The sequence below is a fragment of the Aquarana catesbeiana genome, linkage group LG04 (assembly GCF_042186555.1).
Source record: "Aquarana catesbeiana isolate 2022-GZ linkage group LG04, ASM4218655v1, whole genome shotgun sequence".
Lineage (NCBI taxonomy): Eukaryota > Metazoa > Chordata > Amphibia > Anura > Ranidae > Aquarana > Aquarana catesbeiana.
This window is the reverse complement of record NC_133327.1, coordinates 37,734,453-37,758,268: the sequence shown is the minus strand read 5'-3', so window position 1 is coordinate 37,758,268 and position 23,816 is coordinate 37,734,453. Positions and strand designations below refer to the sequence as shown.

The 23,816-nt window shown below is 45.8% G+C and overlaps 9 non-coding genes across 9 annotated transcripts; all 9 read left to right on the top strand.

Annotated features, from left to right (window-relative positions):
• Positions 1-5,258: 5,258 nt before the first annotated feature.
• TRNAQ-UUG (transfer RNA glutamine (anticodon UUG)) lies at positions 5,259-5,330 on the top strand. The gene has a single exon. It is a non-coding gene; the product is annotated as a tRNA-Gln (tRNA).
• A 3,489-nt stretch (positions 5,331-8,819) lies between these two features.
• On the top strand, positions 8,820-8,891 carry TRNAQ-UUG (transfer RNA glutamine (anticodon UUG)). The gene has a single exon. It is a non-coding gene; the product is annotated as a tRNA-Gln (tRNA).
• Positions 8,892-10,007: 1,116 nt separating this feature from the next.
• Positions 10,008-10,079, top strand: TRNAQ-UUG (transfer RNA glutamine (anticodon UUG)). Its single transcript has one exon. It is a non-coding gene; the product is annotated as a tRNA-Gln (tRNA).
• A 1,876-nt stretch (positions 10,080-11,955) lies between these two features.
• Positions 11,956-12,027, top strand: TRNAQ-UUG (transfer RNA glutamine (anticodon UUG)). The gene has a single exon. It is a non-coding gene; the product is annotated as a tRNA-Gln (tRNA).
• A 1,122-nt stretch (positions 12,028-13,149) lies between these two features.
• Positions 13,150-13,221, top strand: TRNAQ-UUG (transfer RNA glutamine (anticodon UUG)). The gene has a single exon. It is a non-coding gene; the product is annotated as a tRNA-Gln (tRNA).
• Positions 13,222-14,343: 1,122 nt separating this feature from the next.
• TRNAQ-UUG (transfer RNA glutamine (anticodon UUG)) lies at positions 14,344-14,415 on the top strand. Its single transcript has one exon. It is a non-coding gene; the product is annotated as a tRNA-Gln (tRNA).
• A 1,122-nt stretch (positions 14,416-15,537) lies between these two features.
• On the top strand, positions 15,538-15,609 carry TRNAQ-UUG (transfer RNA glutamine (anticodon UUG)). Its single transcript has one exon. It is a non-coding gene; the product is annotated as a tRNA-Gln (tRNA).
• Positions 15,610-16,726: 1,117 nt separating this feature from the next.
• Positions 16,727-16,798, top strand: TRNAQ-UUG (transfer RNA glutamine (anticodon UUG)). Its single transcript has one exon. It is a non-coding gene; the product is annotated as a tRNA-Gln (tRNA).
• A 3,162-nt stretch (positions 16,799-19,960) lies between these two features.
• On the top strand, positions 19,961-20,032 carry TRNAQ-UUG (transfer RNA glutamine (anticodon UUG)). The gene has a single exon. It is a non-coding gene; the product is annotated as a tRNA-Gln (tRNA).
• The last annotated feature ends 3,784 nt before the right edge of the window (positions 20,033-23,816 follow it).

The window sequence follows — 23,816 nt, the reverse complement described above, 5'->3', positions numbered from 1 at the left end:
CAGGCGGCCTTATATAGTGTGGGGTGTGTACTAAATCCCCTGAGCCATAATTGGCCAAAGCCACCCTGGCTTTGGCCAATTACAGCTCTCTCTACTGACAGCGCTGTGATTGGCCAAGCATGCGGGTCATAGTGCATGCTTGGCCAATCATCAGCCAGCAATGCACTGCGATGCCGCAGTGAATTATGGGCCGTGACGCGCCACACGAATTTAGCGCGAACGGCCCATAACGTTCGCAATTCGGCGAACGATCGAACAGCCGATGTTCGAGTCGAACATGGGTTCGACTCGAACACGAAGCTCATCCCTACTCTGGACTTTGAATCCAGTGATCCTAGTTCAAATCTTAGTGGGACCTTCTTTGGAGGTTCAGCATCAGTGGTGCTGCTAGGGGGGTGCAGTCAGCACCAGGGTCACACCAACCCAAGGGAAGCGGAAGCCCTGGTTCCCTTTAACAGTTTTTTTCTCTCTCATCCCCCCTTTTCCTGTGGAACACCTCTAGCGCCATGACCGTGCTAGCCTGGCCTGTGTGTGTGTGTTTTTTTCCCTCTTCCTCTCTCTCACTACGCTGCTCAGCCTGGCCCTGTCACTGTTCTCCCGTATGGGTGGCGCAGCTGCCGCTCACTTGCTGCACTGCATGCAGACACTCCCTGGACTCCCAGCTGCTGCCCAGGTGTACCTGAGGCTGAGCCCACACCCCACCCTAAGCTGGTGCGGTAACGAGCCGGGTATCCTCTGCCGCATGAGCCAGTGAGTTGTTGTGATAAGAGAGGAGGGGGGTGCTGGCATGGTGTCCACTGCCCAGTTACACCTTAGCTGCCTTTGCTGGTATGATAACAGGGAGGGATATTTTATGTTTTGTGTCTGGTGCCCTGTTCTCCGCTGATGACAGGGTGTTGGACACAACTATAGTATATCATTTTGGTATTTGGGGGGATTTGCTGCTATACAGTCCAAGTATAGTAGCTGGGCTGTTCTGAGTTGTCCACAGCCCAGTGACCCACACACCTAGGGTTGGTGCTTGACTATTTTATGCCCTAGGCAAGACTAACACCCCCCAGCCCAGTTGGGGGGCAGGTTGTCATTAGTCTTGCCTAGGGAATGCAGGTGACTAAAACAGGATCAGAGAGCGGACTCACTGGGGCAGCAGCTACATCCAGAGACATGATGCCTGCCTCCTCTGCTGTCCTCATGCCTGCCTCCTCTACCTCCCCAGCTGTCCTCATGCTCACCTCCTCCACCTCCCCTGCTGTCCTCATGCCCACCTCCCCAGCTTTCCTCGTGCCCAACTCCTCCACCTCCCCAGGTGTCATCATGCCCACCTCCTCCACCTCCATAGCTGTCCTCGTGCCCACCTCCCCCCACCTCTCCAGCTGTCCTCATGCCCACCCCCCCACCTTTCCAGCTGTCCTCGTGCCCACCTCCTCCACCTCCCCAGCTGTCCCCGTGCCTGCATCACCTGTGGTCCTCATGCCCACCTCCTCCACCTCCCCAGCTGTCCTTGTGTCCGCATCCTCTGTGGTCCTCATACCCACCTCCTCCGCCTCCCCAGCTGTCCTCGTGCCTGCCTCCTCTGCTATTGCCTTCCTCACAGGCTGAGCTGCTGCTTACCTTCTCTGCAGCAGCCATGATGGATGTCCTTCACAGCTGCTGCTTTCTCTGGAGAGTTAGTCAAAGCCCTAGCCCAGTGCAGGGCTGCTCATGTTCCATCAGCAGCCATAGCTGTGCCCCCTAGGCAGCAGTACGCCCTAGACAGCTGATTAGCAGGAGCGCAGGCCCTGCCCACACCCACATCTTGCGCCCATTAGATCCGTCCAGGCCAGCAAGCAGCAGTCACAGCAGCATCTTGCCATCTTCCCTGGCTGTGGCCATCAGATACCGTCCACGGTCCAGCCAGTAACACATCTTGTCAGCAGCCTGGTCAAAGCATCCTGCCATCTTCCCTGCAGAGATCAGATCCCATACAGCAAGCAACACACAGTGTCAGCAAGTCAGTTCTAAAATCCAAATTAAATCATCAATGCCAATGATGCTGTTGTCTGCTCTCGAAAGACAAAAACAGAACATTCCATAGCTCAACTCACCAACCAGTCAGCCAACTGACCAAATTAACCTGTCCAACAGTCTGCGTTAAAACAGGGGTTTAGTTAGCACGCATTTGCAAACGCAGGCATACACCCTGTGTACGCTTGCAGTCTTAATGCTACTGAATTTATAGGTGTCTCCACAATGGAAGCACATGCATTAAATGGATAGATGAGGGGCAGGTGGGCCTGGAGGCAGCCCAATCCTCCTTAAAGGAACAGGAGCACAATGGACACACAGCAAGAGCACAGTGGCAGCAAAGGTGTATAGTGTGTCCCCGGACCATATTTTAAACCAGTAGCGAACAAATGGCCCCTGCCCCCACCTATAACTGGCCTTCACAGCAAGGAGCACATGAAAGACAAAAACAGAACATTCCATAGCTCAACTCACCAACCAGTCTGCCAACTGACCAAATTAACCTGTCCAACAATCTGCGTTAAAAACAGGGGTTTAGTTACAACGCATTTGAAAACACATGCATAAGCTGCAAGGCCTCTTTACGGTACCATGTGTATGCTTGTTTCCACCTGTGTAAATTAACACTGGGGTATGCATTTCTCCCAGTTCCTTACATCTTCAAAGTTCTCAACAGGCCTCAACTCTACTCCTCCACAGCATCCCATTTTAGCCCCAAAGGCCTTGATTTCCTCATCTGCCATTACTCACTCCAGAAACTCCAATTCTGCTTGCCCCATCTCTGGACCTTCTACATCTTAAACAGTTCCTGCACTCCTGTCCTGTAAAGAATACATCTGCGGGCCCGCAGTTTGAATGGCGTAGGCAAGCGAGCCCAGTTTGCTCTTCACAGATCATTTGTTCTCTCCTAAAATCCACCACAAGGCTAAAATGCAGCAAATACTTTAGTTTTGCCTTGGAGAGGTCTTTTTGACCCTTTTTCTCCCCCTGGTATGCGACATGTTCTGGAGTTGGTTTTAGGGTAAGTTCTATTAAGGTTCAAAATTAATAGGGTTAAAGGAGGCTTAAACTACAGACATATGAACACAGCAAAATGGAAAGCAGGTGAGCTTGCCTAAGGGTTCCAGGGTGTAATGGTTAGCACTCTGGGCTTTGAAACCAGCAATCTGAGTTCAACGCTTGGTGGGACCTCCTTTGGAGGCTCAGTGTAGATTTCTTCTTGGAATATGACTTTGTGTCTAAAGGCCACAAAGGCCAGTGATAGCAGAAGCTGCTGCTAATGTGGCTGGTTGTGGATTTAGTTTGCGTGGCCAGCCGATTGCCAAGGCAAAATGATGAGGCAGACAGCTGTATTTAAAGAGTATATCTGCAACCCTAAGTACTTTTACCAGGAGCAGGAGGGAGAAGCTAAGTTGTCCTCGTTGCTCAAATTTAGCAGTACATGACAATTAGGGAAATTCATGTTATGACCACCCCACTCAACACCATCTTTGTCAAAGTTTTCTGTCCAAAGACAAGTTTTCAAGTTCAGAGGACATGGATGCTTCAGAACACCTGTGGAATTTAACACTGGTGTATCTATTTCTCCCAGTTTCTCCCATCTTCAAAGTTCTCAACAGGCCTCATCTCTACTCCTCCACAGTGATTGCCAGCATCCCATATTGGCCCCAAAACCTTGATTTCCTGTTCTCCCATTACTCACTCCTGAAACTCCAATTCTGCTTGCACCATCTCTGGACCTCCTCCATCATAAACAGTTCCTGCACTCTTCTCCTGCAAAGAATACATCTGTGGGCACGCAGTTTGAAAGGCATAGGCCAGCGAGCCCAGTGTGCTCTTCACAGGTCTTTTGTTCTCTCCTAAAGCCCACCACCAGCCTAACCTGCAGCAGATACATTAATTTTGCCTTGGAGAGGTCTTTTTGACCCTTTCTTTCCCCTTGGTATGCAACATGTTCTGAAGTTGGTCTCAGGGTAAGTTCTATTAAGGTTCTAATTTAATAGGGTTAAAGGGGAAGGGGGCTTAACCTCCGGACATATGTATACAAGAAAATAGAGAGCATACAAGATTGCTCAAGGGTTCCATGGTGTAATGGTTAGCACTCAGGACTTTGAATAAAGCAATCCGAGTTCGAATCTCGGTGTGACCTACTTTGCAGGCGCAGTGTAGATTTCTTCTTGGAATATGAATTTGTGTCTTACGGCCACAAAGGCCAGTGATAGCAGAAGCTGCTGCCAACATGGCTGGTTGTGGATATAGTGAGCGTGGCCAGTGTAAATTTCTTCTTGGAATATGAATTTGTGTCTCACAGCCACAAAGGCCAGTGATAGCAGAAGTGGCTGCTAACATGGCTGGTTGTAGATGTATTGAGCATGGTCAGCGTGACCTTCTTTGGAGGCTCAGCGTAGATTTCTTCTTGGAATATGAATTTGTGTCTTATGGTCACAAAGGCCAGTGATAGCAGAAGCTGCTAACTTGCTGTTTGTGGATGTAGTTTGCGTGGTCAGTCGATTGCCAAGGCAAAATGATGACGCAGAGAGCTGTATTTAAAGAGTATATCTGCAACCCTAAGTACTTTTACCAGGAGCGAGGAGCTAAGTTGTCCTCGTTGCTCAAAATTAGCAATACATGACAATTAGGGAAATTCATCTTATGACCACCCCACCCAACACCATCTTTGTCAAATTTTTCTGTCCAAAGACAAGTTTTCAATTTCAGAGGACATGGATGCTTCAGAACACCTGTGGAATTTAACACTGGTGTATCTATTTCTCCCATCTTCAAAGTTCTCAACAGGCCTCATCTCTACTCCTCCACAGTGATTGCCAGCATCTCATTTTGGCCCCAAAGACCTTGATTTCCTGTTCTCCCATTACTCACTCCTGAAACTCCAATTCTGCTGGCACCATCTCTGGACCTCCTCCATCATAAACAGTTCCTGTACTCTTGTCCTGCAAAGAATACATCTGTGGGCACGCAGTTTGAAAGGCATAGGCCAGCGAGCCCAGTGTGCTCTAACAGATCATTTGTTCTCTCCTAAAGCCCACCACCAGCCTAACCTGCAGCAGATACATTAATTTTGCCTTGGAGAGGTCTTTTTGACCCTTTCTTTCCCCTTGGTATGCAACATGTTCTGGAGTTGGTCTCAGGGTAAGTTCTATTAAGATTCAAATTTAATAGGGTTAAAGGGGAAGGGGGCTTAACCTCCGGACATATGTATACAACAAAATGGAGAGCATATGAGCTTGCTCAAGGGTTCCATGGTGTAATGGTTAGCACTCTGGACTTTGAATCCAGCAATCTGAGTTAAAATCTCAGTGGGACCTGCTTTGAAGGCTCAGTGTAGTTTTCTTCTTGGAATATGAATTTGTGTCTTACGGCCACAAAGGCCAGTGATAGCAGAAGCTGCTGCTAACGTGGCTGGTTGTGGATATAGTGAGCGTGGCCGGTGTAGATTTCTTCTTGGAATATGAATTTTTGTCTTACGCCCACAAAGGCCAGTAATAGCAGAAGTGGCTGCTAACATGGCTGGTTGTGGATGTATTGAGCGTGGCCAGCGTGACCTTCTTTGGAGGCTCAGTGTAGATTTCTTCTTGGAATATGAATTTGTGTCTTATGGCCACAAAGGCCAGTGATAGCAGAAGTTGCTATCGTGGCTGTTTGTGGATGTAGTTTGCGTGGTCAGACGATTGCCAAGGCAAAATGATGACGCAGAGAGCTGTATTTAAATAGTATATCTGCAACCCTAAGTACTTTTACCAGGAGCAGGAGGGAGAAGCTAAGTTGTCCTCGTTGCTCAAATTTAGCAGTACATGACAATTAGGGAAATTCATCTTATGACCACCCCACTCAACACCATCTTTGTCAAAGTTTTCTGTCCAAAGACAAGTTTTCAAGTTCAGAGGACATGGATGCTTCAGAACACCTGTGGAATTTAACACTGGTGTATCTATTTCTCCCAGTTTCTCCCATGTTCAAAGTTCTCAACAGGCCTCATCTCTACTCCTCCACAGTGATTGCCAGCATCCCATTTTGGCCCCAAAGACCTTGATTTCCTGTTCTCCCATTACTCACTCCAGAAACTCCAATTCTGCTTGCACCATCTCTGGACCTCCTCCATCATAAACAGTTCCTGCACTCTCGTACTGCAAAGAATACATCTGCGGGCCCGCAGTTTTAAAGGCATAGGCCAGCGAGCCCAGTGTGCTCTTCACAGATCACTTGTTCTCTCCTAAAGCCCACCACCAGCCTATCCTGCAGCAGATACATTAATTTTGCCTTGGAGAGGTCTTTTTGACCATTTCTTTCCCCTTGGTATGCAACATGTTCTGGAGTTGGTCTCAGGGTAAGTTCTATTAAGATTCAAATTTAATAGGGTTAAAGGGGAAGGGGGCTTAAGCTCCGGACATATGTATACAACAAAATGGAGAGCATATGAGCTTGCTCAAGAGTTCTATGGTGTAATGGTTAGCACTCTTGACTTTGAATCCAGCCATCTGAATTTGAATCTCGTTGGGAACTACTTTGGAGACTCAGTGTAGATTTCTTCTTGGAAAATGAATTTGTGTCTTACAGCCACAAAGGCCAGTGATAACAGAAGCTGCTGCTAACATGGCTGGTTGTGGATATAGTGAGCATGGCCAGTGTAGATTTCTTCTTGGAATATGAATTTGTGTCTTATGGCCACAAAGGCCAGTGATAGCAGAAGATGCTATCGTGGCTGTTTGTGGATGTAGTTTGCGTGGTCAGACGATTGCCAAGGCAAAATGATGACGCAGAGAGCTGTATTTAAAGAGTATATCTGCAACCCTAAGTACTTTTACCAGGAGCAGGAGGGAGAAGCTAAGGGTTCCTCGTTGCTCAAATTTAGCAGTACATGACAATTAGGGAAATTCATGTTATGACCACCCCACTCAACACCATCTTTGTCAAAGTTTTCTGTCCAAAGACAAGTTTTCAAGTTCAGAGGACATTGATGCTTCAGAACACCTGTGGAATTTAACACTGGTGTATCTATTTCTCCCAGTTTCTCCCATCTTCAAAGTTCTCAACAGGCCTCATCTCTACTCCTCCACAGTGATTGGCAGCATCCCATTTTGGCCCCAAAGACCTTGATTTCCTGTTCTCCCATTACTCACTCCTGAAATTCCAATTCTGCTTGCACCATCTCTGGACCTCCTCCATCATAAAAAGTTCCTGCACTCTTGTCCTGCAAAAAATACATCTGTGGGCACGCAGTTTGAAAGCCATAGGCCAGCGAGCCCAGTGTGCTCTTCTCAGATCATTTGTTCTCTCCTAAAGCCCACCACCAGCCTAACCTGCAGCAGATACATTAATTTTGCCTTGGAGAGGTCTTTTTGACCCTTTCTTTCCCCTTGGTATGCAACATGTTCTGGAGTTGGTCTCAGGGTAAGTTCTATTAATATTCATATTTAATAGGGTTAAAGGGGAAGGGGGCTTAACCTCCGGACATATATATACAACAAAATGGAGAGCATATGAGCTTGCTCAAGAGTTCTATAGTGTAATGCTTAGCACTCTTGACTTTGAATCCAGCCATCTGAGTTTGTATCTCGGTGGGACCTACTTTGGAGGCTTAGTGTAGATTTCTTCTTGGAATATGAATTTTTGTCTTACGGCCACAAAGGCCAGTGATAACAGAAGCTGCTGCTAACGTGGCTGGTTGTGGATATAGTGAGCATGGCCAGTGTAGATTTGTTCTTGGAATATGAATTTGTGTGTTATGGTCACAAAGGCCCGTGATAGCAGAAGCTGCTGCTAACGTGGCTGGTTGTGGATATAGTGAGCGTGGCCAGTGTAGATTTCTTCTTGGAATATGAATTTGTGTCTCACAGCCACAAAGGCCAGTGATAGCAGAAGTGGCTGCTAACATGGCTGGTTGTGGATGTATTGAGCGTGGTCAGCGTGACCTTCTTTGGAGGCTCAGCGTAGATTTCTTCTTGGAATATGAATTTGTGTCTTATGGCCACAAAGGCCAGTGATAGCAGAAGCTGCTAACTTGCTGTTTGTGGATGTAGTTTGCGTGGTCAGCGGATTGCCAAGGCAAAATGATGACGCAGAGAGCTGTATTTAAAGAGTATATCTGCAACCCTAAGTACTTTTACCAGGAGCAGGAGGGAGGGGCTAAGTTGTCCTCGCTGCTCAAATTTAGCAGTACATGACAATTAGGGAAATTCGTCTTATGACCACCCCACCCAAAACCATCTTTGTCAAAGTTTTCTGTCCAAAGACAAGTTTTCAAGTTCAGAGGACATGGATGCTTCAGAACACCTGTGGAATTTAACACTGGTGTATCTATTTCTCCCAGTTTCTCCCATCTTCAAAGTTCTCAACAGGCCTCATCTCTACTCCTCCACAGTGATTGCCAGCATCCCGTTTTGGCCCCAAAGACCTTGATTTTCTGTTCTCCCATTACTCACTCCAGAAACTCCAATTCTGCTTGCACTATCTCTGGACCTCCTCCATCATAAACAGTTCCTGCACTCTAGTCCTGCAAAGAATACATCTGTGGGTACGCAGTTTGAAAGGCATAGGCCAGCGAGCCCAGTGTGCTCTTCACAGATCACTTGTTCTCTCCTAAAGCCCACCACCAGCCTAAACTGCAGCAGATACATTAATTTTGCCTTGGAGAGGTCTTTTTGACCCTTTCTTTCCCCTTGGTATGCAACATGTTCTGGAGTTGGTTCCAGGGTAAGTTCTATTAAGATTCAAATTTAATAGGGTTAAAGGGGAAGGGGGCTTAACCTCCGGACATATGTATACAACAAAATGGAGAGCAGATGAGATTGCTCAAGGGTTCCATGGTGTAATGGTTAGCATTCTGGACTTTGAATCCAGCGATCCGAGTTCGAATTTTGGTGGGACCTACTTTGGAGGCGCAGTGTAGATTTCTTCTTGGAATATGAATTTGTGTCTTACGGTCACAAAGGCCAGTGATAGCAGAAGCTGCTGCTAACGTGGCTGGTTGTGGATATAGTGAGCGTGGCCAGTGTAGATTTCTTCTTGGAATATGAATTTGTGTCTCACAGCCACAAAGGCCAGTGATAGCAGAAGTGGCTGCTAACATGGCTGGTTGTGGATGTATTGAGCGTGGTCAGCGTGACCTTCTTTGGAGGCTCAGCGTAGATTTCTTCTTGGAATATGAATTTGTGTCTTATGGCCACAAAGGCCAGTGATAGCAGAAGCTGCTAACTTGCTGTTTGTGGATGTAGTTTGCGTGATCAGCCGATTGCCAAGGCAAAATGATGACGCAGAGAGCTGTATTTAAAGAGTATATCTGCAACCCTAAGTACTTTTACCAGGAGCGAGGGGCTAAGTTGTCCTCGTTGCTCAAATTTAGCAGTACATGACAATTAGGGAAATTCATCTTATGACCACCCCACCCAACACCATCTTTGTCAAAGTTTTCTGTCCAAAGACAAGTTTTCAAGTTCAGAGGACATGGATGCTTCAGAACACCTGTGGAATTTAACACTGGTGTATCTATTTCTCCCAGTTTCTCCCATCTTCAAAGTTCTCAACAGGCCTCATCTCTACTCCTCCACAGTGATTGCCAGCATCCCATATTGGCCCCAAAGACCTTGATTTCCTGTTCTCCCATTACTCACTCCTGAAACTCCAATTCTGCTTGCACCATCTCTGGACCTCCTCCATCATAAACAGTTCCTGAACTCTTGACCTACAAAGAATACATCTGTGGGCACGCAGTTTGAAAGGCATAGGCCAGCGAGCCCAGTGTGCTCTTCACAGATCATTTGTTCTCTCCTAAAGCCCACCACCAGCCTAACCTGCAGCAGATACATAAATTTTGCCTTGGAGAGGTCTTTTTGACCCTTTCTTTCCCCTTGGTATGCAACATGTTCTGGAGTTAGTCTCAGGGTAAGTTCTATTAAGATTCAAATTTAATAGGGTTAAAGGGGAAGGGGGCTTAACCTCCGGACATATGTATACAACAAAATGGAGAGCATATGAGCTTGCTCAAGGGTTCCATGGTGTAATGGCTAGCACTCTGGACTTTGAATCCAGCGATCCGTGTTCGAATCTCGGTGGGACCTGCTTTCAAGGCCCAGAGTGGATTTTTTCTTGGAATATGAATTTGTGTCTTACGGCCACAAAGGCCAGTGATAGCAGAAGCTGCTGCTAACGTGGCTGGTTGTGGATATCGTGAGCGTGGCCAGTGTAGATTTCTTCTTGGAATATGAATTTGTGTCTTACGGCCACAAAGGCCAGTGATAGCAGAAAAGGCTGCTAACATGGCTGGTTGTGGATGTATTGAGCGTGGCCAGCGTGACCTTCTTTGGAGGCTCAGCGTAGATTTCTTCTTGGAATATGAATTTGTGTCTTATGGCCACAAAGGCCAGTGATAGCAGAAGCTGTTAACGTGGCTGTTTGTGGATGTAGTTTGCGTGGTCAGCCGATTGCCAAGGCAAAATGATGACACAGAGAGCTGTATTTAATGAGTATATCTGCAACCCTAAGTACTTTTACCAGGAGCGAGGAGCTAAGCTTTCCTCGTTGCTCAAATTTAGCAGTACATGACAATTAGGGAAATTCATGTTATGACCACCCCACTCAACACCATCATTGTCAAAGTTTTCTGTCCAAAGACAAGTTTTTGGAGTTGGTCTCAGGGTAAGTTCTATTAAGATTCAAATTTAATAGGGTTAAAGGGGAAGGGGGCTTAACCTCCGGAAATATGTATACAACAAAATGGAGAGCATATGAGCTTGCTCAAGGTTTCCATGGTGTAATGCTTAGCACTCTGGACTTTGAATCCAGCGCTCCAAGTTTGAATCTCGGTGGGACCTGCTTTGGAGGCTCAGTGTAGATTTCTTCTTGGAATATGAATTTGTGTCTTACGGCCACAAGGGCCAGTGATAACAGAAGCTGCTGCTAACGTGGCTGGTTGTGGATATCGTGAGCGTGGCCAGTGTAGATTTCTTCTTGGAATATGAATTTGTGTCTTACGGCCACAAAGGCCAGTGATAGCAGAAAAGGCTGCTAACATGGCTGGTTGTGGATGTATTGAGCGTGGCCAGCATGACCTTCTTTGGAGGCTCAGCGTAGATTTCTTCTTGGAATATGAATTTGTGTCTTATGGCCACAAAGGCCATTGATAGCAGAAGCTGTTAACGTGGCTGTTTGTGGATGTAGTTTGCGTGGTCAGCCAATTGCCAAGGCAAAATGATGACGCAGAGAGCTGTATTTAAAGAGTATATCTGCAACCCTAAGTACTTTTACCAGGAGCAGGAGGGAGAAGCTAAGTTGTCCTCGTTGCTCAAATTTAGCAGTACATGACAATTAGGGAAATTCATCTTATGACCACCCCACCCAACACCATCTTTGTCAAAGTTTTCTGTCCAAAGACAAGTTTTCAAGTTCAGAGGACATGGATGCTTCAGAACACCTGTGGAATTTAACACCGGTGTATCTATTTCTCCCAGTTTCTCCCATCTTCAAAGTTCTCAACAGGCCTCATCTCTACTCCTCCACAGTGATTGCCAGCATCCCATTTTGGCCCCAAAGACCTTGATTTTCTGTTCTCCCATTACTCACTCCTGAAACTCCAATTCTGCTTGCACCATCTCTGGACTTCCTCCATCATAAACAGTTCCTGCACTCTTGTCCTGCAAAGAATACATCTGTGGGCATGCAGTTTGAAAGGTATAGGCCAGCGAGCCCAGTGTGCTCTTCTTAGATCATTTGTTCTCTCCTAAAGCCCACCACCCGCCTAACCTGCAGCAGATACATTAATTTTGCCTTGGAGAGGTCTTTTTGACCCTTTCTTTCCCCTTGGTATGCAACATGTTCTGGAGTTGGTCTCAGGGTAAGTTCTATTAAGATTCAAATTTAATAGGGTTAAAGGGGAAGGGGGCTTAACCTCCGGACATATGTATACAACAAAATGGAGAGCATATGAGATTGCTCAAGGGTTCCATGGTGTAGTGGTTAGCACTCTGGACTTTGAATCCAGCGATCCGAGTTCGAATCTCGGTGGGACCTACTTTGGAGGCGCAGTGTAGATTTCTTCTTGGAATATGAATTTGTGTCTTACGGTCACAAAGGCCAGTGATAGCAGAAGCTGCTGCTAACGTGGCTGGTTGTGGATATAGTGAGCGTGGCCAGTGTAGATTTCTTCTTGGAATATGAATTTGTGTCTCACAGCCACAAAGGCCAGTGATAGCAGAAGTGGCTGCTAACATGGCTGGTTGTGGATGTATTGAGCGTGGTCAGCGTGACCTTCTTTGGAGGCTCAGCGTAGATTTCTTCTTGGAATATGAATTTGTGTCTTATGGCCACAAAGGCCAGTGATAGCAGAAGCTGCTAACTTGCTGTTTGTGGATGTAGTTTGCGTGGTCAGCCGTTTGCCAAGGCAAAATGATGACGCAGAGAGCTGTATTTAAAAAGTATATCTGCAACCCTAAGTACTTTTACCAGGAGCAGGAGGGAGGGGCTAAGTTCTCCTCGTTGCTCAAATTTACCAGTACATGACAATTAGGGAAATTCATCTTATGACCACCCCGCCCAACACCATCTTTGTCAAAGTTTTCTGTCCAAAGACAAGTTTTCAAGATCAGAGGACATGGATGCTTCAGAACACCTGTGGAATTTAACACTGGTGTATCTATTTCTCCCAGTTTCTCCCATCTTCAAAGTTCTCAACAGTCCTCATCTCTACTCCTCCACAGTGATTGCCAGCATCCCATTTTGGCCCCAAAGACCTTGATTTCCTGTTCTCCCATTACTCACTCCTGAAACTCCAATTCTGCTTGCACCATCTCTGGACTTCCTCCATCATAAACAGTTCCTGCACTCTTGTCCTGCAAAGAATACATCTGTGGGCACGCAGTTTGAAAGGCATAGGCCAGCGAGCCCAGTGTGCTCTTTTCAGATCATTTGTTCTCTCCTAAAGCCCACCACCAGCCTAACCTGCAGCAGATACATTAATTTTGCCTTGGAGAGGTCTTTTTGACCCTTTCTTTCCCCTTGGTATGCAACATGTTCTGGAGTTGGTCTCAGGGTAAGTTCTATTAAGATTCAAATTTAATAGGGTTAAAGGGGAAGGGGGCTTAACCTCCGGACATATGTATACAACAAAATGGAGAGTGTATGAGATTGCTCAAGGGTTCTATGGTGTAATGGTTAGCACTGTGGACTTTGAATCCAGCGATCCGAGTTCAAATCTCGGTGGGACCTACTTTGGAGGCGCAGTGTAGATTTCTTCTTGGAATATGAATTTGTGTCTTACGGTCACAAAGGCCAGTGATAGCAGAAGCTGCTGCTAACGTGGCTGGTTGTGGATATAGTGAGCGTGGCCAGTGTAGATTTCTTCTTGGAATATGAATTTGTGTCTCACAGCCACAAAGGCCAGTGATAGCAGAAGTGGCTGCTAACATGGATGGTTGTGGATGTATTGAGCGTGGTCAGCGTGACCTTCTTTGGAGGCTCAGCGTAGATTTCTTCTTGGAATATGAATTTGTGTCTTATGGCCACAAAGGCCAGTGATAGCAGAAGCTGCTAACTTGCTGTTTGTGGATGTAGTTTGCGTGGTCTGCCGATTGCCAAGGCAAAATGATGATGCAGAGAGCTGTATTTAAAGAGTATATCTGCAACCCTAAGTACTTTTACCAGGAGCAGGAGGGAGGGGCTAAGTTGTCCTCGTTGCTCAAATTTAGCAGTACATGACAATTAGGGAAATTCATCTTATGACCACCCCACCCAACACCATCTTTGTCAAAGTTTTCTGTCCAAAGACAAGTTTTCAAGTTCAGAGGACATGGATGCTTCAGAACACCTGTGGAATTTAACACTGGTGTATCTATTTCTCCCAGTTTCTCCCATCTTCAAAGTTCTCAACAGGCCTCATCTCTACTCCTCCACAGTGATTGCCAGCATCCCATTTTGGCCCCAAAGACCTTGATTTTCTGTTCTCCCATTACTCACTCCTGAAACTCCAATTCTGCTTGCACCATCTCTGGACTTCCTCCATCATAAACAGTTCCTGCACTCTTGTCCTGCAAAGAATACATCTGTGGGCACGCAGTTTGAAAGGCATAGGCCAGCGAGCCCAGTGTGCTCTTCTCAGATCATTTGTTCTCTCCTAAAGCCCACCACCAGCCTAACCTGCAGCAGATACATTAATTTTGCCTTGGAGAGGTCTTTTTGACCCTTTCTTACCCCTTGGTATGCAACATGTTCTGGAGTTGGTCTCAGGGTAAGTTCTATTAAGATTCAAATTTAATAGGGTTAAAGGGGAAGGGGGCTTAACCTCCGGACATATGTATACAACAAAATGGAGAGCGTATGAGATTGCTCAAGGGTTCCATGGTGTAATGGTTAGCACTCTGGACTTTGAATCCGGCGATCCGAGTTCGAATCTCAGTGGGACCTACTTTGGAGACGCAGTGTAGATTTCTTCTTGGAATATGAATTTGTGTCTTACGGTCACAAAGGCCAGTGATAGCAGAAGCTGCTGCTAACGTGGCTGGTTGTGGATATAGTGAGCGTGGCCAGTGTAGATTTCTTCTTGGAATATGAATTTGTGTCTCACAGCCACAAAGGCCAGTGATAGCAGAAGTGGCTGCTAACATGGCTGGTTGTGGATGTATTGAGCGTGGTCAGCGTGACCTTCTTTGGAGGCTCAGCATAGATTTCTTCTTGGAATATGAATTTGTGTCTTATGGCCACAAAGGCCAGTGATAGCAGAAGCTGCTAACTTGCTGTTTGTGGATGTAGTTTGCGTGGTCAGCCGATTGCCAAGGCAAAATGATGACGCAGAGAGCTGTATTTAAAGAGTATATCTGCAACCCTAAGTACTTTTACCAGGAGCAGGAGGGAGGGGCTAAGTTCTCCTCGTTGCTCAAATTTAGCAGTACATGACAATTAGGGAAATTCATCTTATGACCACCCCACCCAACACCATCTTTGTCAAAGTTTTCTGTCCAAAGACAAGTTTTCAAGTTCAGAGGACATGGATGCTTCAGAACACCTGTGGAATTTAACACTGGTGTATCTATTTCTCCCAGTTTCTCCCATCTTCAAAGTTCTCAACAGGCCTCATCTCTACTCCTCCACAGTGATTGCCAGCATCCCATTTTGGCCCCAAAGACCTTGATTTCCTGTTCTCCCATTACTCACTCCTGAAACTCCAATTCTGCTTGCACCATCTCTGGACTTCCTCCATCATAAACAGTTCCTGCACTCTTGTCCTGCAAAGAATACATCTGTGGGCACGCAGTTTGAAAGGCATAGACCAGCGAGCCCAGTGTGCTCTTCTCAGATCATTTGTTCTCTCCTAAAGCCCACCACCAGCCTAACCTGCAGCAGATATATTAATTTTGCCTTGGAGAGGTCTTTTTGACCCTTTCTTTCCCCTTGGTATGCAACATGTTCTGGAGTTGGTCTCAGGGTAAGTTCTATTAAGATTCAAATTTAATAGGGTTAAAGGGGAAGGGGGCTTAACCTCCGGACATATGTATACAACAAAATGGAGAGCATATGAGATTGCTCAAGGGTTCCATGGTGTAATGGTTAGCACTCTGGACTTTGAATCCAGCGATCCGAGTTCGAATCTCGGTGGGACCTACTTTGGAGGCGCAGTGTAGATTTCTTCTTGGAATATGAATTTGTGTCTTACGGTCACAAAGGCCAGTGATAGCAGAAGCTGCTGCTAATGTGGCTGGTTGTGGATATAGTGAGCGTGGCCAGTGTAGATTTCTTCTTAGAATATGAATTTGTGTCTCACAGCCACAAAGGCCAGTGATAGCAGAAGTGGCTGCTAACATGGCTGGTTGTGGATGTATTGAGCGTGGTCAGCGTGACCTTCTTTGGAGGCTCAGCGTAGATTTCTTCTTGGAATATGAATTTGTGTCTTATGGCCACAAAGGCCAGTGATAGCAGAAGCTGCTAACTTGCTGTTTGTGGATGTAGTTTGCGTGGTCTGCCGATTGCCAAGGCAAAATGATGATGCAGAGAGCTGTATTTGAAGAGTATATCTGCAACCCTAAGTACTTTTACCAGGAGCAGGAGGGAGGGGCTAAGTTGTCCTCGTTGCTCAAATTTAGCAGTACATGACAATTAGGGAAATTCATCTTATGACCACCCAACACCATCTTTGTCAAAGTTTTCTGTCCAAAGACAAGTTTTCAAGTTCAGAGGACATGGATGCTTCAGAACACCTGTGGAATTTAACACTGGTATATCTATTTCTCCCAGTTTCTCCCATCTTCAAAGTTCTCAACAGGCCTCATCTCTACTCCTCCACAGTGATTGCCAGCATCCCATTTTGGCCCCAAAGACCTTGATTTCCTGTTCTCCAATTACTCACTCCTGAAACTCCAATTCTGCTTGCACCATCTCTGGACTTCCTCCATCATAAACAGTTCCTGCACTCTTGTCCTGCAAAGAATACATCTGTGGGCACGCAGTTTGAAAGGCATAGACCGGCGAGCCCAGTGTGCTCTTCTCAGATCATTTGTTCTCTCCTAAAGCCCACCACCAGCCTAACCTGCAGCAGATATATTAATTTTGCCTTGGAGAGGTCTTTTTGACCCTTTATTTCCACTTGGTATGCAACATGTTCTGGAGTTGGTCTCAGGGTAAGTTCTATTAAGATTCAAATTTAATAGGGTTAAAGGGGAAGGGGGCTTAACCTCCGGACATATGTATACAACAAAATGGAGAGCATATGAGATTGCTCAAGGGTTCCATGGTGTAACGGTTAGCACTCTGGACTTTGAATCCAGCGATCCGAGTTCGAATCTCGGTGGGACCTACTTTGGAGGCGCAGTGTAGATTTCTTCTTGGAATATGAATTTGTGTCTTACGGTCACAAAGGCCAGTGATAGCAGAAGCTGCTGCTAACATGGCTGGTTGTGGATATAGTGAGCGTGGCCAGTGTAGATTTCTTCTTGGAATATGAATTTGTGTCTTACGACCACAAAGGCCAGTGATAGCAGAAGTGGCTTCTAACATGGCTGGTTGTGGATGTATTGAGCGTGGCCAGCGTGACCTTCTTTGGAGGCTCAGCGTAGATTTCTTCTTGGAATATGAATTTGTGTCTTTTGGCCACAAAGGCCAGTGATAGCAGAAGCTGCTAACTTGCTGTTTGTGGATGTAGTTTGCATGGTCAGCCGATTGCCAAGGCAAAATGATGACGCAGAGAGCTGTATTTAAAGAGTATATCTGCAACCCTAAGTACTTTTACCAGGAGCGAGGGGCTAAGTTGTCCTCGTTGCTCAAATTTAGCAGTACATGACAATTAGGGAAATTCATCTTATGACCACCCCACCCAACACCATCTTTGTCAAAGTTTTCTGTCCAAAGACAAGTTTTCAAGTTCAGAGGACATGGATGCTTCAGAACACCTGTGGAATTTAACACTGGTGTATCTATTTCTCCCAGTTTCTCCCATCTTCAAAGTTCTCAACAGGCCTCATCTCTACTCCTCCACAGTGATTGCCAGCATCCCATATTGGCCCCAAAGACCTTGATTTCCTGTTCTCCCATTACTCACTCCTAAAACTCCAATTCTGCTTGCACCATCTCTGGACCTCCTCCATCATAAACAGTTCCTGCACTCTTGTCCTACAAAGAATACATCTGTGGGCACGCAGTTTGAAAGGCATAGGCCAGCGAGCCCAGTGTGCTCTTCACAGATCATTTGTTCTCTCCTAAAGCCCACCACCAGCCTAACCTGCAGCAGAAAAATTAATTTTGCCTTGGAGAGGTCTTTTTGACCCCTTTCTTTCCCCTTGGTATGCAATATGTTCTGGAGTTGGTCTCAGGGTAAGTTCTATTAATATTCATATTTATTAGGGTTAAAGGGGAAGGGGGCTTAACCTCCGGACATATATATACAACAAAATGGAGAGCATATGAGCTTGCTCAAGAGTTCTATAGTGTAATGGTTAGCACTCTTGACTTTGAATCCAGCCATCTGAGTTTGTATCTTGGTGGGACCTACTTTGGAGGCTTAGTGTAGATTTCTTCTTGGAATATGAATTTTTGTCTTACGGCCACAAAGGCCAGTGATAACAGAAGCTGCTGCTAACGTGGCTGGTTGTGGATATAGTGAGCATGGCCAGTGTAGATTTCTTCTTGGAATATGAATTTGTGTCTTATGGTCACAAAGGCCCGTGATAGCAGAAGCTGCTGCTAACGTGGCTGGTTGTGGATATAGTGAGCGTGGCCAGTGTAGATTTCTTCTTGGAATATGAATTTGTGTCTCACAGCCACAAAGGCCAGTGATAGCAGAAGTGGCTGCTAACATGGCTGGTTGTGGATGTATTGAGCGTGGTCAGCGTGACCTTCTTTGGAGGCTCAGCGTAGATTTCTTCTTGGAATATGAATTTGTGTCTTATGGCCACAAAGGCCAGTGATAGCAGAAGCTGCTAACTTGCTGTTTGTGGATGTAGTTTGCGTGGTCAGCGGATTGCCAAGGCAAAATGATGACGCAGAGAGCTGTATTTAAAGAGTATATCTGCAACCCTAAGTACTTTTACCAGGAGCAGGAGGGAGGGGCTAAGTTGTCCTCGCTGCTCAAATTTAGCAGTACATGACAATTAGGGAAATTCGTCTTATGACCACCCCACCCAAAACCATCTTTGTCAAAGTTTTCTGTCCAAAGACAAGTTTTCAAGTTCAGAGGACATGGATGCTTCAGAACACCTGTGGAATTTAACACTGGTGTATCTATTTCTCCCATCTTCAAAGTTCTCAACAGGCCTCATATCTACTCCTCCACAGTGATTGCCAGCATCCCGTTTTGGCCCCAAAGACCTTGATTTCCTGTTCTCCCATTACTCACTCCAGAAACTCCAATTCTGCTTGCACCATCTCTGGACCTCCTCCATCATAAACAGTTCCTGCACTCTTGTCCTGCAAAGAATACATCTGTGGGCACGCAGTTTGAAAGGAATAGGCCAGCGAGCCCAGTGTGCTCTTCACAGATCACTTGTTCTCTCCTAAAGCCCACCACCAGCCTAAACTGCAGCAGATACATTAATTTTGCCTTGGAGATGTCTTTTTGACCCTTTCTTTCCCTTTGGTATGCAACATGTTCTGGAGTTGGTTCCAGGGTAAGTTCTATTAAGATTCAAATTTAATAGGGTTAAAGGGGAAGGGGGCTTAACCTCCGGACATATGTATACAACAAAATGGAGAGCATAGGAACTTGCTCAATGGTTCCATGGTGTACTGGTTAGCACTCTGGACTTTGAATCCAGCTAATCCAAGTTCAAATCTCGGTGGGACCAGCTTTAAAGGCTCAGTGTAGATTTCTTCTTGGAATATGAATTTGTGTCTTCAGGTCACAAAGGCCAGTGATAGCAGAAACTGCTGCTAACGTGGCTGGTTGTGGATATAGTGAGCGTGGCCAGTGTAGATTTCTTCTTGGAATATGAATTTGTGTCTTACGACCACAAAGGCCAGTGATAGCAGAAGTGGCTTCTAACATGGCTGGTTGTGGATGTATTGAGCGTGGCCAGCGTGACCTTCTTTGGAGGCTCAGCGTAGATTTCTTCTTGGAATATGAATTTGTGTCTTTTGGCCACAAAGGCCAGTGATAGCAGAAGCTGCTAACTTGCTGTTTGTGGATGTAGTTTGCATGGTCAGCCGATTGCCAAGGCAAAATGATGATGCAGAGAGCTGTATTTAATGAGTATATCTGCAACCCTAAGTACTTTTAGAAGGAGCGAGGAGCTAAGTTTTCCTCGTTGCTCAAATTTAGCAGTACATGACAATTAGGGAAATTCATGTTATGACCACCCCACTCAACACCATCTTTGTCAAAGTTTTCTGTCCAAAGACAAGTTTTTGGAGTTGGTCTCAGGGTAAGTTCTATTAAGATTCAAATTTAATAGGGTTAAAGGGGAAGGGGGCTTAACCTCCGGAAATATGTATACAAATAAATGGAGAGCATACAAACTTGCTCAAGGGTTCCATGGTGTAATGGTTAGCACTCTGGGCTTTGAATCCAGCGATCCGAGTTCAAATCTCGGTGGGACCTGCTTTGGAGGCTCAGTGTAGATTTCTTCTTGGAATATGAATTTGTGTCTTATGGCCACAAAGGCCAGTGATTGCAGAAGCTGCTGCTAACGTGGCTGGTTGTGGATATAGTGAGTGTGGCCAGTGTACATTTCTTCTTGGAATATGAATTTGTGTCTTACGGCCACAAAGGCCAGTGATAGCAGAAGTGGCTGCTAACATGGCTGGTTGTGGATGTATTGAGCGCGGCCAGCGTGACCTTCTTTGGAGGCTCAGCGTAGATTTCTTCTTGGAATATGAATTTGTGTCTTATGGCCACAAAGGCCAGTGATAGCAGAAGCTGCTAACTTGCTGTTTGTGGATGTAGTTTGCGTGGTCTGCCGATTGCCAAGGCAAAATGATGATGCAGAGAGCTGTATTTAAAGAGTATATCTGCAACCCTAAGTACTTTTACCAGGAGCAGGAGGGAGGGGCTAAGCTGTCCTCGTTGCTCAAATTTAGCAGTACATGACAATTAGGGAAATTCATCTTATGACCACCCCACCCAACACCATCTTTGTCAAAGTTTTCTGTCCAAAGACAAGTTTTCAAGTTCAGAGGACATGGATGCTTCAGAACACCTGTGGAATTTAACACTGGTGTATCTATTTCTCCCAGTTTCTCCCATCTTCAAAGTTCTCAATAGGCCTCATCTCTACTCCTCCACAGTGATTGCCAGCATCCCATATTGGCCCCAAAGACCTTGATTTTCTGTTCTCCCATTACTCACTCCTGAAACTCCAATTCTGCTTGCACCATCTCTGGACCTCCTCCATCATAAACAGTTCCTGCACTCTTGTCCTGCAAAGAATACATCTGTGGGCACGCAGTTTGAAAGGCATAGGCCAGCGAGCCCAGTGTGCTCTTCACAGATCATTTGTTCTCTCCTAAAGCCCACCACCAGCCTAACCTGCAGCAGATACATTAATTTTGCCTTGGAGAGGTCCTTTTGACCCTTTCTTTCCCCTTGGTATGCAACATGTTCTGGAGTTGGTCTCAGGGTAAGTTCTATTAAGATTCAAATTTAATAGGGTTAAAGGGGAAGGGGGCTTAACCTCCGGACATATGTATACAACAAAATGGAGAGCATATTAGCTTGCTCAAGGGTTCCATGGTGTAATGGCTAGCACTCTGGACTTTGAATCCAGCGATCCGTGTTCGAATCTCAGTGGGACCTGCTTTCAAGGCTCAGAGTAGTTTTTTTTCTTGGAATATGAATTTGTGTCTTACGGCCACAAAGGCCAGTGATAGCAGAAGCTGCTGCTAACGTGGCTGGTTGTGGATATCGTGAGCGTGGCCAGTGTAGATTTCTTCTTGGAATATGAATTTGTGTCTTACGGCCACAAAGGCCAGTGATAGCAGAAAAGGCTGCTAACATGGCTGGTTGTGGATGTATTGAGCGTGGCCAGCGTGACCTTCTTTGGAGGCTCAGCGTAGATTTCTTCTTGGAATATGAATTTGTGTCTTATGGCCACAAAGGCCAGTGATAGCAGAAGCTGTTAACGTGGCTGTTTGTGGATGTAGTTTGCGTGGTCAGCCGATTGCCAAGGCAAAATGATGACACAGAGAGCTGTATTTAATGAGTATATCTGCAACCCTAAGTACTTTTACCAGGAGCGAGGAGCTAAGTTTTCCTCGTTGCTCAAATTTAGCAGTACATGACAATTAGGGAAATTCATGTTATGACCACCCCACTCAACACCATCTTTGTCAAAGTTTTCTGTCCAAAGACAAATTTTTGGAGTTGGTCTCAGGGTAAGTTCTATTAAGATTCAAATTTAATAGGGTTAAAGGGGAAGGGGGCTTAACCTCCGGAAATATGTATACAACAAAATGGAGAGCATATGAGCTTGCTCAAGGTTTCCATGGTGTAATGGTTAACACTCTGGACTTTGAATCCAGCAATCCGAGTTCAAATCCCAGTGGGACCTACTTTCGAGGCGCAGTGTAGATTTCTTCTTGGAATATGAATTTGTGTCTTACGGTCACAAAGGCCAGTGAAAGCAGAAGCTGCTGCTAACGTGGCTGGTTGTGGATATAGTGAGCGTGGCCAGTGTAGATTTCTTCTTGGAATATGAATTTGTGTCTCACAGCCACAAAGGCCAGTGATAGCAGAAGTGGCTGCTAACATGGCTGGTTGTGGATGTATTGAGCGTGGTCAGCGTGACCTTCTTTGGATCCTCAGCATAGATTTCTTCTTGGAATATGAATTTGTGTCTTATGGCCACAAAGGCCAGTGATAGCAGAAGCTGCTAACTTGCTGTTTGTGGATGTAGTTTGCGTGGTCAGCCGATTGCCAAGGCAAAATGATGACGCAGAGAGCTGTATTTAAAGAGTATATCTGCAACCCTAAGTACTTTTACCAGGAGCAGGAGGGAGGGGCTAAGTTCTCCTCGTTGCTCAAATTTAGCAGTACATGACAATTAGGGAAATTCATCTTATGACCACCCCACCCAACACCATCTTTGTCAAAGTTTTCTGTCCAAAGACAAGTTTTCAAGTACAGAGGACATGGATGCTTCAGAACACCTGTGGAATTTAACACTGGTGTATCTATTTCTCCCATGTTCAAAGTTCTCAACAGGCCTCATCTCTACTCCTCCACAGTGATTGCCAGCATCCCATTTTGGCCCCAAAGACCTTGATTTCCTGTTCTCCCATTACTCACTCCTGAAACTCCAATTCTGCTTGCACCATCTCTGGACTTCCTCCATCATAAACAGTTCCTGCACTCTTGTCCTGCAAAGAATACATCTGTGGGCACGCAGTTTGAAAGGCATAGGCCAGCGAGCCCAGTGTGCTCTTCTCAGATCATTTGTTCTCTCCTAAAGCCCACCACCAGCCTAACCTGCAGCAGATACATTAATTTTGCCTTGGAGAGGTCTTTTTGACCCTTTCTTTCCCCTTGGTATGCAACATGTTCTGGAGTTGGTCTCAGGGTAAGTTCTATTAAGATTCAAATTTAATAGGGTTAAAGGGGAAGGGGGCTTAACCTCCGGACATATGTATACAACAAAATGGAGAGGGTATGAGATTGCTCAAGGGTTCCATAGCGTAATGGTTAGCACTCTGGACTTTGAATCCAGCGATCCGAGTTCAAATCTCGGAGAGACCTACTTTGGAGGCGCAGTGTAGATTTCTTCTTGGAATATGAATTTGTGTCTTACGGTCACAAAGGCCAGTGATAGCAGAAGCTGCTGCTAACGTGGCTGGTTGTGGATATAGTGAGCGTGGCCAGTGTAGATTTCTTCTTGGAATATGAATTTGTGTCTCACAGCCACAAAGGCCAGTGATAGCAGAAGTGGCTGCTAACATGGCTGGTTGTGGATGTATTGAGCGTGGTCAGCATGACCTTCTTTGGAGGCTCAGCATAGATTTCTTCTTGGAATATGAATTTGTGTCTTATGGCCACAAAGGCCAGTGATAACAGAAGCTGCTAACTTGCTGTTTGTGGATGTAGTTTGCGTGGTCAGCTGATTGCCAAGGCAAAATGATGACGCAGAGAGCTGTATTTAAAGAGTATATCTGCAACCCTAAGTACTTTTACCAGGAGCAGGAGGGAGGGGCTCAGTTCTCCTCGTTGCTCAAATTTAGCAGTACATGACAATTAGGGAAATTCATCTTATGACCACCCCACCCAACACCATCTTTGTCAAAGTTTTCTGTCCAAAGACAAGTTTTCAAGTTCAGAGGACATGGATGCTTCAGAACACCTGTGGAATTTAACACTGGTATATCTATTTCTCCCAGTTTCTCCCATCTTCAAA